The sequence below is a fragment of the Chrysochloris asiatica genome, unplaced genomic scaffold (genome assembly GCF_000296735.1).
Source record: "Chrysochloris asiatica unplaced genomic scaffold, ChrAsi1.0 scaffold00054, whole genome shotgun sequence".
NCBI classification, from domain to species: Eukaryota; Metazoa; Chordata; class Mammalia; order Afrosoricida; family Chrysochloridae; genus Chrysochloris; species Chrysochloris asiatica.
In genome coordinates, this window is record NW_006408572.1 from 9,205,391 (window position 1) to 9,222,611 (window position 17,221).

The following is a 17,221-nucleotide window of genomic DNA, read 5'->3' on the forward strand; positions in this document are numbered from 1 at the left end:
AGTAGAAAGTCTCATCTTTCTCCCACGGAGCGGCTGGTAGTTTCGAACCGCTGACCTTAAGGTTCACAGCCCGATTCGTAACCACTACGCTACCAACTGAGAGAGAAGGAATTTTCATATCAAGTATCAATCCTATCCCCTCTATATACAGAATAGATAGGGACGGGCAACTTAGACATTGGCTACCTAAAATGAGGGGGCAATATAGGCACAAAGTGACTGGCTTACAAGTTTTCAAGAGGGAGTTTAGTTTTAGAGTGTACAGGGGAAGATAGAGCACCCACTGAATAGTTTTCATCTTGTCTAGGTGGGTTTGGTGAAAAGAGATGAGGATAAGATTCTTTTTTTTTTTTTTTCAATTTTACTCAATTACTTTTCAATAAGTTTAAAACCTTGAGGGAAACAGCATCATACAGATTCTGTATCCAATGGCCTTAACAGGAAGATTGCTTCAGAATTTAACCGGAACCACGCCACTGTTTCCATGGGCACAAGTTAACTTTCCCCAGATGACTCTGGTTTTGTTAGGTTTGCCAGCAGGAGTCACTGTGTTGTTCTTTGCTTTGTACACACATAAGCACATCTCTTGCCTCAGAAGAATTCAGTTTCATCTTGAGCATAAACACCTTCAATTTTAAGAATAGCTGTATGCTCCCGCTGGTTCCAGAGACCGTTTATAGTCAGCAAAAATGACCTTGGACCCTAGCCTTCCAGACATAGTGCCGGCTTTGAAGTCCTGTTCCCAGCAGGCCTCCACAGACTCCAAGATGGCAGAAAGAGCAGGGATAAGATTATAACTCAATAGTGAGTAATTGTTATCATGACTAATTGCGACTGCCACACTGTAACAAAAATGGGGAAGAGTTAATCTTACAGTCCAGAAACAGAGGACCCTAGGACCATCAAAGGAGAAGAGCACAAGTGGAATGCGGGACCCTACCCAGAGAAGCACTGATACCAGAGATGGAGGCAGATATGAGGACATGGAGAGAGGGAATAGCTGAGGACTCTAGATTTATGGAAAGAGAGGGACTCAGTGCTGGCGGCCAGGAGGCAGGCTTGTAGAATGTACCCTCTGGTTGTTTAAATTATTATATATTCCTGATTGTTTTTGTGTACATCCCCCCCACCCACCCACCCCACAAAACTCCAAAAGGAATGGAAGCAAATACTATTGAATGATGATGCACAGAGGAGATTGTATCATTGCAATGAAACGATGGTGTAAAGCCAATTTTCTCCTATATAAACTAGCACTCAGTTCACAATTAAAAAAAAAAAAAGAATTACTACTAGAGTTACAGTTTGTACTTGGGTTTATTCCAAACAAAACACTTTTAAACGTGTCTCTGCAATGGATGTAAACAGTGGATGGATGGAAACAGGTTCTCTCAGTAATACATTTGTCTTAGTCTTGTTATGGTGTCTTCAAAAAAAGGTTCAATCATTGGAAGAAAACTTCTCTAATATCATGAAAGACAAGAAGATAGCTCTTCAAGAAGTTAAATGAACTCCGAACAGGATAGACCCAAAAAGAAAATTGCCAAGACATATTATAGTCAAACTTTTCAAAACCAAAGACAAGAAAAGAATCCTGAAAGTAGTAGTTCAAGAAAAACAAAAAGTTAGCTAAAAAAGAGAATTAATAAGACTAAGCTCTGAATTTTCCGTAGAAACTATACAGATAAGAAGACAATGGGATGACGGGTATCAATCTCTGCAAGAAAAAATAATTGCCAACTAAGAATCATATACCCAGCAAAATTGTCCATCAAATATGACTACCAAATTAGGACATTTCCAGATATACAGAAATTAAAAGAACTTGCAAAAAAACAGATCAACCTTACCAAAAATCCTAAAGGGAGTTCTCTGGACAGAGAACCAACAACAGCAGACAACAGTCTAAGACTAACAAACATGACAATACCATCCAGGACTCAACCCAGATACAGAAGTATTCAAAGTAAAACAAATGTACAAGACTGGAAACAGGGAAACAGAGACACAAGTTTGCAACAACAACAAAACAACCAAAAAAAGAGGAAATAGTGTAGTTACAGAAGTTCCAAATGAAGTAGAAATCAAGTCGATTTCAAGAAAAAATCAAATATAACAATAAATCTAACTGTAATCCGAAAAGTAGACAAAGCCTCACTCCTAGCCCTAGCCCAACCCCTACTTTTCACACTTAGAGGCTTGTGTGAAGAAGACTCCACTTCCTAACTCATAACCCTAACACCAAAAAACAGAAAAGTCTAATCAAAACAATGATTTCCCAGGGGATCTGCTGGATCAATACAATTTACGGTTGTTGTTGTTAAGTACTGTTGAGATGGTTCCAACACAAAGAAACCCTGTATAGGGTTTCCAAGGAGCAACTAGTGAACTTGAACCACCAACCTTGTAGTTCAAACCAACTTTGCAGTCCAGCTCATTAACCCACAATTTTAAAAAGACTGTGGCAACTGTTTTTTGTTTTGTTTTTTAATTCTGTCTTCAGCTGGGTTCTGTAAAGAAGTAAAACTTACATATATGTTGTTAAGTGCCATCGAGTCAGTTCTGACTCATAGTAAAATAAACCTTTATAGGATTTCCTAGTGGGTTTGAATCATTGACTTTGTGGTTAGCCGTCTAGTGCTTATCCTACAGCATCACACCAGAACTCTATATATGTATACATAAAAAGGTGGTTTTTGTTTTTTGTTTTTTTAGCAGTATAAAATAATACATACTTATTATTTCATGATTATGTAGCTCAGAAGTCTAGGCACAGCTTAGCCAGGTTCTAGACCATAGTCCAGGTGTCAGTTGAAGCTGCAGACTCATTAAAGCTTGTGTGAGGAAGACGCCATTTCCAAGCTCCCTCTGGTTATTGTCAGAATTCATTTCCTTGTAGCTGCTGGACTTAGGGCTTTTGTTTCTTGCTGGAAGCTGCCTTCAGCATCTAGAGGCTGCCCATAGTTCCATGATGCTTGGAGTAACCTGGTGCTACTTGTGAGGAGCTGGCCAAGCTGGGCCTAGTGCCTGCCACTGTCACGCACCATGCGATGCACAAGATCTAAAGAGAGGTTTATATCAAGGAAATGGCTCACAAAGTTGTAGAGGTGGGCAACTCTCAAGTCTGTTGGTCAGATGTCAGGCTAGAGGCTTCTGATTCACGTAGCTGCAGGATTAGTGAACCAAGATTGACAGGTCAGATGACAGGTCAGCAGGTCAGCAGGTAAGATGACAACTCCCAGGATCAGCAGGCAATAGAACAGGCCACTAGTTCAAGTCCCAAGAACCAGAGGTTGCATAATAAGCCAGATGGAGAATCAAGAACTTGCAAAAAAGCAAGCAAGCTTTACCTGAGCGTACAGAATAATGTAACTAGGCCACACCTCTGAGGAAACGTCCTTTCAATTGCTGTCCACAGTAGATCTCATCATGGAAGATCACTATGTCTTAACTTCCAAACCACTGAGAATCCTGGTCCAGTCAAGTTGACACAAAACTTTAACTATCACAGATTCCAAAGGGGTAAACTTGATAGATATTCTCAGAGGACGCAGAATGATCATGGGGGCTGATTATGAAGTTTTCAGAAAATTGAAAACTGCACTGATGAGAAAAAGGCCAGGAAAGTTGGAGCAAAGAATTTTTTCCTATCATGACAATGCACCTGCTCATTCTTTGAGAGTAGCAAGGGCTGTCCTGTGAGAATTGTATTAGGAAATCTTTCACCCTACCATTCACCCTACAAGTCTGATCTTGCCTCTTGACTCCTTTTTGTTCCCCAGACTCAAAGACCATTGAAAAGGAACACAATTTGAATTCCTTGAGGTTACCAAAATTGCCATTTTGATATGATGTAAATCAAAGAACATAGAATTCTTCAGGAAAGGGTTAGAGAGATGGAAACACCGCTTTCAGAAATGTATAGACCTACTTGGAGGATATGTTGAGAAATAATAGCTTCACATTTCGATATTTTTGTTTAACAAAGGTTTCTGTTATTTTATAGCAATACTTTTTTACTTATTTTCATGTGTGTATGTGTTGTTTTTTTTTTAAATCAATGCAAGCATCAGCATTTGACTTCACAAAAGGATTTTATGAGGCAGCCATTGAGGTAGTAGGACTTGAGTTTGCTTTTACCACATTCTCTCCTGCTTGGAGGGAGGTCAGAAGGTCTAACCCATCACAGCTAAGCCAGAGTGAGTCAAACTGTAGCTCAGGTCCAAGACTGAAACAGGGGTCAAGCCAGAACCAGAACCAATCACAGTAACCATCAGACCAACAGAATCTAAGCTACAGGCCAGAGGTTCAGGCCAAGTAGGCTGCCCACTGCACACACCACCCAGGAGAGTAAATATAAATTGTGGTAAGTGCAATGAAGGAAACAAGGTAGTGTGACCTGGGTGGAGGGCAGGATACAACAACTATGGAATGGAGTAAGTGAGGGAAAAAACCTTGTGGTCTCACACTAGAATGAGAAGTAACAATATGAATTGATAATATAAAATTTGCATATTTTAGCATTGTTGGCTAAAGGGTCTAAAAACAATGACACTCTCAGTAATACTGAGCTTAGCAAGTGATCAGATCATGGTCTCTAAATACCATTCTCCACGATTGCAGCACTGGGGCTAATAAAGTACAAGGTGTGCTTGCGCCAGACAAAGGAATTAAAAACTGAAGGAGACACTGGAGCCAAATTGAAAAATCTTCTGAAACAATTTAAGCAATAAAATGGATAATGACTTAATGGATTACAATTCATTAAATAAAAATATTAATATGTAAGAAATGAGTAATGAAAATGAAAACAAGAAAGAAGAAAGGCAGGCAACTTTGTTCTTACAGTAAAATGTAATTAATGGGGGGGGGAAGTTGTTGTTGTTAAGTGCCGTCAAGTCGGTTCTGACCCATAGCAACCCTGTATAGGGTTTCTGAGGAGCAGCTGTTGAGCTTGAACCGTCAACATTGCGGTTCAAACCGACTTTGCAGTCCAGAGCATTAACCCACAGTGACACACCAGGAGTTCATATTTGGGGGGGTGGGGAGAAGGTACAAAATCAGCGTTTTGAAGACAACAAATAGTAATAATTGATTCAGCAAAATATCATTAATAGATTATAAAGCTCTGGAGTGAGTTCCCTTGGAAACAAGTACATAAGCAATTTCTTTTATAAAGATTAGCACAAAGCTGGTTCCTAAGAGGCAGAGTTTAAAGATGTACCAAATGTTCAACTTTTCTGAACTTGTACCACTCCCCACTTGTGATAGTTAAGCTTTTGTATCAACTTTTGTATCCTGGGCCAGGATCCTCAGTGGTTTGGCAGTTAAGACATAGTAATCCCCCGTGATAAGATTTGCTATGAGGAGTCAATCAATTGAAAGGAAGTTTGCTTCCAATATATTGGACACACTAAAAACAGGACCAAGCCTATTTTTTCTGCTTGGTCTGGATCTTGTCCTTCAACCTCCAGTTCTTTGAACTTGAGTCAGTGGCCTGCTCTATTGCCTTCAGATCCTGGGAGTTGTCAGCAGCTGCCATCTAACTGCCCGACCTGCCTGCTTGCTGTCTGACCTACCAATCTTGGTTCATTAGCCTGCATCTACGTGTGTCAGACTGACATCTGACCTGTGGACTTGTCCACCTGTACAACTGTGTAAGCCATTTCTTTGATAAAAACTTCTCTTTATACATGCATATGTAAGTTTTACTATGGAGTCCTGGTGTGGGATTATAAAATAAACACTGGACTGCTAACTGAAAAGTTGACAGTTCAAACCCACCAGCTGCTCCTTGAAAACCCTATACAAGGGTTGCTATGATACAACTCAATGACACTTAACAACAAGTTTTGCTGGTTTGCTTCTCTACAGGACCAGATTAAGACCCTATTCCTCATCTCTAACAGCAACTCCCCTCCCTTGTGTTTTTGGTTTTGGTAATTCACTGCAAAGTCTCACAGAACTCATGAAACTTACCTACAGTTAAGGGGTTTATTAGGGAAGTAACAGGGTCCAACTCAGGGATGGGGTCAACTTGGAAGTAACAGAAATAACTCAGGATGTAGTCTTAATAAAGACAACTTCTTCTGGCTCTCTTCCACCAGACTCTGGGGGCCTTCTTGGATAAATGCTACAACTCTTAGTTCCATGGGTTGGCAAGTCTGGTTCCTGCCATCTCATGCTACTGTCTCACTGACTTCCTTGTTACAGCCTCTTCTTGGTTTCTCACTCTCCAAGTTGTCCTTTAAGAAGGATGGAAAACTGACCAATTCCTTCATTAGGGTTCCATATACCTTATTTGCAAGGCCCTCGCAAAGAAGGGTGCCATGCACCTTATTTACCTTATTAGCAAGCTATCTAACTAATGCCTTTGGTGGGCCACTGGGCCTCATTTACATAGTCCCACCCGGTCATTTGGTAGAAGTTAGAGACTATGGCTAGAAGAGTCATATTAAGTTAATGAATTGCACCATCCAGGATAGTTAAGTCTCACAATATCTTTCCATGAAGATGAAAAAAGAGGTAACTTTATAGTAGAAAAGCCTGGCAATGTGACCATAACCAAGTGGTCAAAGTTAACATTACCAACAATGGAATGAATTGATGTCATGTGGCTCCTGAGGTAATGTATTAAGAAGAACATAACATAGTTTTTATGATATTCCTGTCATAATGTGTAATCTGATTTAATCTTGAGAAATAAATTAGACTTTAATTTAGGGAGTATTATGGATTGATTTGTGTTCCCCTCAAAAATGTGTTTTAAATCCTAATCTATATGCCTGTGGTTATAGTCTCATTAGTAATGGGTTTTACCTTTTAAAAATTTTTAATTTTGGGGGGTGGGTGGGTACTTCATTGTTAAGGTTATGGTTAGGGCTACAACTAGGGTTAAATTTAGGGGTAAAGCAACAGTAGTGAGGTTGGCCCAGGATCAGGCATTGTTTTTTTCTGCTGTGCATAAGGTCATTCTGGGTTAGTACCGACTCCATGGCACCTAACAACAACAAGGTTTATTTGTTATTTTCTTCTTGAAATCTGCTTGATTTCCCCTTCATTTTGGAAGTTCTATAACTACATTCCTATTTTTTTTTTTTTTTACTCTATGTTTTGTTGTTACAAACTGATATCTCTGGTTCCCTATTTGTTGTCTTCTAAGAGCAAAGATGTCAGCTTGAGGACTAAGGTGTGCCTGACTCAAGCCATGGTATTTTCAATAACCTCATATGCATGACAAAGCTGGACAGTGAATAAAGAAGACCGTAGAAGTAGAAGAATTGATGCCTTTGAGTTATGGTGTTTGAGGAGAGTATTGAAAGTGCCATGGGCTGCCAAAAGAACCAATAGATCCGTTTTGGAAGAAGTGCAGCCAGAGTGCTCCTTAGAAGCCAAGATGACCAAACTTCGTCTCTCATTCTTCGGACATATTGTCAGAAGGGACCAGTCTCTGGAGAAGGATATCATGTTTGGTAAGTTGGAGGGTCAGAGAAAAAGAGGAAGACCCCCAATGAGATGGATTAGCCAAGTGGCAGCATCGATGGACTCAAGCGTGGCAACAATAGTGAGGTTGGCCCAGGATCGGGCAGTGTTTCGTTCTGCCGTGCATAAGGTCACTATGGGTTGGTACTGACTCGATGGCACCTAACAACAACAACAACAACAATGTTTTGTTTTACTTTCGATACTTCTAAATATGTGTTGAACTCTGGGTGATATTATCATGTATGTTAGTCTCAAGTTGTTGTCAGCTGTTGTTAGTTCTTTGTCCAAAGAACTCTGTTTAGCATTTTTTGTAAGATTGGTCTGGTTTTTGCAAATTCTTTTAATTTCTGTTTATTTGGAAATGTCCTAATTTTGACATCATATTTAGTGGACAATTTTGCTGGTTATATGATTCTTGGCTGGCATTTTTTTTTCTTGCAGAGATGATGTATGTCATCCCAATATCTTCTTCTTTTTTTTCAAGTTTTTATTGTGAATTATGTGATAGTTTACATGGGAGAACATTAGCTTTATATCCATCCTATCGTATATCATTTCATTTTCATGATTACTATCCCCTCTATGCATCATCATGCAACCAAAGGGTACACCCCGCAAGCCTGCTCCTCAGTTGTCAGCACACAGCTCCTCTCCCTCTCTGGGTCTAGAGTCCCCAGCGACTCCATCTCTCCATGTCATCGTCTCTGCCTCCATCCCAATATCTTCTTTTTAAGTTTTTATTGTGAATTATGTGATTGTACATGGGAGAACATTAGCTTTACATTCATTCTATTGCATATTATTTCATTGCCATGATTACAATCCCCTCCATGCATCATCAAACAACTAAAAGGTACACCCCACAGGCCTGCCCTCCAGCCATCAGCACACAGCCCCTCTCCATCCCTGAGTCCAGAGTCCCCAGCCGCTCCATCTGTCCACGTCATTGTCTCTGCCTCCATTTCTGGCATCACTGCTTCTCTGGGTAGGGTCCCGCGTTCTATTCTTCTCACTTGATGTTTCCAGGGACCTCCGCTCCTGGACTGCAAGATCAATCACTCCCCTTCTTTTGTTACAGAACATCTACCTTTACATTTCTGACCCTCACAGTTAGTCTTGATAGCAATTATTCACTATTGTACCACAAGAGTCTTATCCCCATTTCCTTTCAACAGCTCAGTCCCAACAAATTGGAAACCACTCAGTCATCCCAATATCTTCTTGTTTGTATAGTTTCTACTGAGAAATCAGAGCTTAGTCTTCTTATTTCTCTTTTTAAGGTAACTATTTGTGTGTGTTTTTGAGCTGCTCTAAGGATTCTTTCCTAGTCTTTGGTTTTGGAAAGTTTGTTTATATCTTGGTGATTTTCTTTTGGGATCTATCCTGTTTGAAGTTTGTTCAACTTCTTGAATGGCTATCTTCTCATTTTTCATGATGTTAGGAAAGTTTTCTTCTAGTAACTCTTAGACAGTTTTCTCTATGCTTTTATTTGTCTCTTCCTGTTCTGGAATTCCAGTCACACATAAGTTATTCCTCTTGATAGTATCCCCCATAAATCTTAGGCTTTTTTTCATATTTAAAAATCATTTTTCTTACTGTTCATGTAGAAGATGATTATTGAGATATTTTTTCTTTAAGCTTACTGATTCAGCCTTCCATTGATTCAATTCTACTTTGTTTTTTCAATATACTACCAAGATTTACACCCTCGGAAACCCTGTACAGGGTCGCTATGGGTCGGACCCGACTCGATGGCACTTAACAACAACAACAACCAATTTCTGAAGTCTCAGTATTAGTCTTCTGGCTTTCTAATTGCTGTTTTTGTTTAGTTTCTAACTTTTTCATGTATTTTGTCAGTTCGTTCTTATATTATTTTCCTGGATTATTCTTTGCTTTCATTGAACTTTCTCTCAATTTATTGAAAGTACCTAAGTTCCTTATCAAATACTTATGATTCCACTTCTGGTACTATATTTTCTGACTCTATATTTTTGTCACTTGTTTGAGGCACTCTGTCTTGTTTCTTCATGCACGATGAAATTGTCTGTTTTCTCTGAGACATTGTGATATTTATATTTAACTGATGATTATATGTTGGTGCATTCTCAGCACTCACTACCACCTGGTGGATGTGATAGAGACTGGAAGGAAGTCTCAACACAGTTCTTGGTTTGTTATTCATGTAGTTCAGGGTGGGTTCATGTGCCTCTGGAAGGACCCCAGGCAGAGGTTGCGGAGGAGGGGGTGCAATGGCTTGCCATGCTGGCAATCGCAGAACTGACCATGCCTCAGCTACCAGAAGGGCAAGAGAACAAAGGAGAACTCCACCCCCCATTCTCCCATCACTAGCTTGGCCCTGTGCCGGAAGGCCACTGTATTGGCAGCTGCTTGCAAAAGCTCAAGATGGCTGCACAGCTCCATGCAGTTGATAGTACATCTGTCTTTCTTCTTTCTCACTGCTCTGGTTCAGCTTCCTTTCCCATTAGCACTCAATCCACCTCTCTGGCCTGTCTTTTGAAACTCAATGTTTCAGGACCACCATCTGTACCTATTTCACTTGTTTTCCCATGTCTACATTGCAGAAGACCTGCTCAGTAAGTCTGCCTGCTCTGCCATCTTGCCCTGACTCTCTCAATCAATCTCTTTTGAGATATAAATGAAATTAAACAAGTGAGCAGAGCAAATATTGAGGAAGGAAGATGCCAAACCACATGAAAATCCTACAAGAGCAGTTCAGAAGACACAAGGACTTTCAGAGTCAAAACAGACAGAAAGGCTCCGCCTAGATCCAGCATTCTGAATTCAGACTTCTATCTGCCGAAACTGTGAGAAAATAAGTTTCTGTTTGTTCAAGTTACCCATTTTTGGTTTTTCTGTAATAGCAGCACTAGATAGCTAAGACAGGGACATTATATAAAATTTGCCTACACCCATGTAAACTATCACATAATTCACAATAAAACATTTAAAAATAATAATAAAAATTAAAACCTAAAAAAAAAAAAAAAAAATTAAAACCTAAAAAAAAAAAAAAAAAATTAAAACCTAAAAAAAAAAAAAAAACAACAGAGGGAATAGAAGCAAATACTGTTGAATGATGATGCACGGAGGAGATTGTAATCATTTCAATGAAATGATGAATGTAAAACCAATGTTCTCCATGTAAACTATCACTCAATTCACAATAAAAAATTAAAACAAAACAACAACAACAAAAAACTTGCCTACACTAAAAAATATCAATGTCCTAAAAGACAAAGAAAGGCCACAGAACTGTCCTGGATTGTTGTTAGCTACCATTAAGTGGCTCCTATTTATGGCAACTCCATGCATAATGGGATCAGACCATTGTAATCCAAAGGGTTTTCATTGGCGATTCTTTAGAAGTAGATCATCAGACCTTTCTTTCTAGTACGTCATAGGCTGGAAGTGCCACAGAATTCTGTTCAGCATTATGATGGTTTAGGTTGTGTGTCAACTTGACTGAGCCATAAATCTCTGGTTTGGCAGCTATGATGTAGACATTCCCCATGATGAGATCTGATATAATATAATCATCTCCATGATGAAAACTGCCATGAGCAGCCAGTCAGTTGAAATGGAGCTTCCTGTGGGATTTGGCCTACATAGAATACATGTGGATGTTCTGGCAAAGCTCTGATCCTACATCTGGCTCTCATCTGACCTCCAGCCTGTCCTATTGCCTGCTGATCTTGGATTCATCATCTGCCATGTGAACCAGCAGTCTACTGTCTAACCTGCTGATCTGGAGTTCATTAGCCCCTACAGCTGTGCAAGTCAGGAGAAGCCTCAAGCTACGTCTGACCCATGGACTTGGGACTTACCAACCTCTACAACCATGTAAGTCATTTATTTGAGATCAATCTCTCTCATATAAAACTTACTATGTATACATATGTTTCACCGGTTTGGTTTATATGGAGAATTCAACCTAAGACAAGCAGCAGAGCAATATTTAAGCCTGCATGGACAGTCAGGTGGTAGAGATTATACATAAGATACATTGGCAGGGAATCAAACCCGTCTTTCCTGCATGGAAGATGTCTTAGTCTGGGTTCTCTAGAAATGCAAAAGCTTATGTATGCACACACACACACACACACACACACACACACACACACATATATATATAGGAGTCCTGGTAGCATAGTGGATTACGAACTGGGCTGTTAACCACAAGGTCAGCAGTTGAAATCTACCAGTTGCTCTGAGAAAAAAAGATGAGGCTTTCTGCTCCCATAAAGATTTATGAGTCAGATCTGACTCAATGGCATACAACCACCATCACCATCATGCATAGATAGATAGATAGATAGATAGATAGATAGATAGATAGATAGAGATACACAGAGAGAGAGATTTTTAGGATACACACTGAACTGGTAACCACAAGTTCGGCTGTTCAAACCTACCTGCTGCGCTTCAGAAATCCGATATATGGTCACTATGAGTTGGAATTGACTTAAAAGCACTTAAGGACAACAACAACATATCAAAGAAATGACTCACATAGTTATAAAAGCAGGAAAGTTCCAAGTGTGTGGGTCAGCTGTCATGCCGAAGGCTTCTCCTGACCCATGTAGCTGCAGAAGCTGATGAACCCAAGATTGGCAGGTTGGATGGCAGGCTTCTGGCTGCATAGACAAATGAACCTAAAGTTGGCAGGTAAGATAGCAGGCTATTGACATCCTAGTGTGGCACTGTAGGATCAGCACTCGACCACAAGTTTTGTTTGAACCACAAAATTGGTGGTTCAAACTCACAAGCTGCTCCTTGAAAACCCTATGCAGGGTCACTATGAGTCAGAACAGACTGGATGGCACTTAACAACAATACACACACACACACACACACACACACACACGGAGGTTTATTTCAAGGAAATGGTTCACACAGTTGTAGAGATGGGCAAGTTCCAAGTTCATGGGTCAGATGTCAGGCTGTTGGCTTTTCCTGACTCATGTATCTGCAGGAGCTGATGAATCCAAGCAGGTTTCTTGCTGCAGAGGCAAATGAATCCAAGGTTGACAGGTCAGACAACAGACTACTGATGACTCCCAGGATAGGCAGGCAATACAGCAGGCCACTGGGTTGAGTCCAAAGAGCCAGAGGTTGGATGCAGAGACAAATGCAGGATCCAGCCCCAGCAAAAGGCAAACCAGCTATTTTCCCAATATATTGGAAGCAGGCCACACCCTCAAGGAAACTTCCTTTCAACTGACTAACTGCTCACAGAAGGTCTCATCATGGAGGATTCCTGTCTTCACTGCCAAAGCACTAAGAATCCTGGCCCAGTCAAGTTGACAGAAAACCTAGCTATCACAGGAAGTGAGAATTCTACCACTGAACACAACTGCCCCCTTGTTTCTGTTGCTAAGTGCCGTCGAGTCGGTTCTGACTTATAGCGACCCTATATAGTGCTTCCAAGGAGTGGTTGGTGAGTTTGAATCACTGACCTTGGGGTTCAAACCTACCTTGTGGTCTAATGCTTATGTTATAGCACCACACCAGGACTCCCCCTGTTCTATATTAAAAGAGACTAAAAAGATATAACAACTCAATACAACATTCAATCTTGGATTGGAAAAACCAGTTGATATAAAGGACATTTTTGAGATAGCTGGGAAATTTTAAATATAGATCATACACTTGTTAAGTGGCATCGAGTCAGTTCTCACTCTTAGCAACCCTATATAGGGTTTCTGGGGAGCAGCTGGTGGGTTTGAACCTCTAACCTTGCAATTAGTAGTCCAGTGCTTATCCTACAGCATCATACCAGAACTTACTTTATAAATGCAATGAAATTGCCTGTTTACATTTCAGGGCACAGTATAGGATAAACACTGAACTGCTAACTGAAAAGTTGGCTGTTCAAACTTACCAACCACTCCTTGGAAATTCTATCCAGGGCAGTTATGAGTTGAAACTGACTCAACAGGACTTCAGAAAAACAACACAACAGACATAACGGGGCCTTTGAAAACATACTACACACAAATCAAAAATCTTATTGTATCTAATTATTATGGTAGAAAATTTGAGAAGTCAGAAAAGTGTCAAAAGTAGGGGAAAAAATTACAATGGCATATTTTCCTTTCAGTATTTTTCCAACACATTTCCCAAGTCACTTCCAATCACTCTCCAAAAAAAAAAAAAAATGCAAGTTAATTTTAATTTTGGCCACAAACCAAGAACAAAAAGGTTAAGTATATTGAATTAATTTTCCAAGCCAAATTTAAGGGTTTTGAGGATGAGCTGCTGTCTCCAAGGGTCCACTTGCTGGTTTTTTTCCATTAGCAGTCGGGGTCACAGGCCTGACCAAGGTGGGTAATGACTTTTCACCTCTTCCCCAGGGCCTTCTGATTTACAATTCTTTTTTTACAAATCAAAATTCCTGCATTCACTTGATGACAATTCAAACAGAATACAGGAAATGATGAAAAACAATAACAGTTCATCATTTGCATCTCCCTTACCTTTCTCCATTTAAAAATGTTGGGAGTTTTTTATGAAAAGTCCTTATATATGAACTTCAGTTAATACTGATTTTCCATGATCAAACATTAGGTGTTTGGCTCAATTAGGCTCCCTTTTACATTCCTTTCACAAAGTACGATTTCTGTTCTTTTTTTTTTCTTCTTCAGATTTTGAAACCTTTATTTAATAAAAGTTTCCATGATTTCATAGCAATCATTTCTGACCTACCTTTGTACACTATTATTCATTTTGTAACTGACTTAATTTCATTCAGCATGTCTTCAAGGCTCATGTGCATTGGAGTACTTATCAGGACTTAATTTCTCTTTAAAGCTCAGGACGAGTCCATTGAACATATAGACCATATTTTGTTTATGCATTTCTCCAGTGATTAGCACTTGGTTTTCCCCACTGTTCAGTTCTTTTAAGGAGTGCTGCCCAGGTATACTTATGCCTGTCTGTGACACTTGTAGTAGACCTCTAAAGAATATGCCTAGGCTGGGAATTGCTGGATCATATGGCAGTCCCTGTTCAAGTTTTGTAAGAAACAGTCAAATTGTTTTCAATAACGTTCCATAGCATTCTCACCAGCAATGGATGTGAATTCCAATTTCTCCACACCTCCTCCAATTATTATTTTCCCTTATTGGCTGTTAATCTTAGCTATCCCTGGTGTTGTTAATACATTCCATCAAGTCAGCTCCAACTCCTAGCGATCCTGTATATGGTTTCCGAGGGATCTGAATCACTGATCCTGCAACCAGCAGTCGAGCGCTTATCCTGCAGCACCACACCAGGGCTCATATGATTAGAATTATACTCCTAAGACTGTTGTGAAACTCGAGCCCAGTGCCTTGTTTAATAATTTATCACTGAAGAAAACTAGGTCCCATAGCTTTTTTCTTACGTTTTCTTCCAAGAACTTTATGATTTAAGATTTAATATTTAGGTACTTGATCCATTGTAATTTTTGTTCATATATTATTTTGGTTATATAATTAAGCCCTTATTGTTCCATCTACTTTCATCAGTGTCTCTCGCCTGCCTTTTAACTCCTCTTACTCGCCCCACTTCCACAAGCAACCTTTTCTCAGTCTCACTTTTACAAAGTCAGGCTTGAAAGTGTATGCGGTCTTTCCTGCAACCAAAGCCAAGTCTTCTGGATTTGCTTACAGGTTGCATCTAAATACACACTATTTAACATTTTTATGGCCATGTGGTTATTCATGAAGATTAGACCAAATAGTGAGATGTGGCTACACTTTCTTCTCCATATACTCAATCCAACAAAGTACATGTTACTCCAAGGCAAGCGTTTCACTTAGTAGGTCACTGTGGTGCTGTGAGTTACGCATTGGGCTGATAACTGCAAGATTGATGGTTCAAACCCACCAGCTACTCCAAGGAGAACAATGACACTGTCTGCTCCAGTAGGTTTAGACTCAAAAACCCTAGAGAACAGTTCTACTCCGTCCTATCCTATGAGTCAGAATCAAGTCAATGGCAGTTGATTTGGTTTTGGTATCTTTTAAATACAATCATGAAATAGTATACTTTTTTTGGTTTAAATCATGAATTTCTTTGTTTTAGAATATTCCTGGAGATTCTAATAGCTTTTCTTTCTTTCTTTTTTTTTTTGTTTGTATTTTACTTCCTGTCCTCCAAAATGATCATTCATACCATTTATTTAATTCAAGCTCTGTTTTTCCTTCTCCGTTAATTAGAATAGCTATTCCCTAGGGCAGCTCTACATCTATCAGTTTCCATTCACTGATCTTCTGAGTTAGAGCCACTGTTTCTGGAATATTATTTGTCTGTTTGTTCCCACATTTTCTAGAATATCACCTTAATTTTCTAAGAAAGGGTGTGTGGAAGCCAAGTTTACATGTTTAAATGGGTCTTTATCCTGCATTCACACTTGTGGAAAACACTTTGGCTACATATAATATTCTAGGTCTAGAAATTCTTTTCCCTCAAAACTGTGCAGGCATTTATCCATTCAATTGTCTAGCAACCAGTGCTACTGAAGAAAAGTCTGTATTCATTTTGATCCATGTTATTTAGCATGATGAACTTGCTGAATGAACCACAAACAGATTAAACTCCAAAAGAAAATCACAAAGACATACCATAATCAAACCCTCCAAAATCAAAGACAAGGAAAGAATCCTGAGAGTGACTCAGGAAAAACAAAAAGTCACCTATGAAGGGCAGTCAATAAGATTAAGCTCTGGTTTCTCAGTAGAAATCATGCAGGAAAGAAGGCAATGGGGACACCTATACAAAACTCTGCAAGAAAACAAATTGCCAACTAAGAATCATATACCCATCATAATTGTCACTCAAATGTGACAGCAAAATTAGAACATTTCCAGATGAACAGAAATTAATAAGATTTTTAATAACCAGACCAACTTTACAAAAATTACTAAAGGAGTCTTTTAGACTGAGAACCAACAACTTGAAATTGACATACATGGCAACTTAATCCAGAATTCAATCCTGATATAGAAGTATCCAAAGTAAAATAATCATACAAGACTAAAAATAGGAAATCAGAGATATCAATGCTTTGAAGACGACTACAAAGCAAATAGAGGGAAAAGTGTAGTTACAGAATTTCCATATGGGAAGGAAGTCAAGTAGATTTCAAGATAAAACCAACTGTTTTAAACTGGGGAAAAATTAATTAACTACAGGGTAGCATCAAAGAGAATTAATACACCTTTACATCAAATCAAGAAAAGGGAAAACCATGAAAATTTACTAAACATTAAAACAACAGTAATTAATAAATTGATAATAAGACACACCAACAAAATGAACTCAGCACAGAAAAAATATGTAGAACAAAGAAACCAGCAGCACCACAAAAAAACACACACAGCATCTTTCAATATGCAGTCTACCAGCAACACACCTTATACACAAAGACAAAAATAGATTAAAAATCAAAGGATGGGGAAAAATATATCACGCTAATGGCAATCAAAAATGAGTAAGAGTAGCAATATTAATTTCTGATAAAATAAACTTTAAGGCAAAAACCAGCATAAGAGATAAAGAAAAACTTTATATCATAATCAAAGGGTCATCTGAACAAGAGGACATAATCCTAACAAATATCTATGCTTCCAATGAGAGAGTCTTAAAATACATAAATCTAACTCTAATATAATTGAAGAAATAGAAAGTATACAATTATAGTTGTTGTTGTTGTTATGTGCCGTGGAGT

At 39.1% G+C, this 17,221-nt stretch overlaps 1 pseudogene; it reads right to left on the reverse strand.

Moving 5' to 3' along the window:
- Positions 1-385: 385 nt before the first annotated feature.
- Positions 386-718, reverse strand: LOC102822068 (annotated as a pseudogene).
- Between the last annotated feature and the right edge of the window lie 16,503 nt (positions 719-17,221).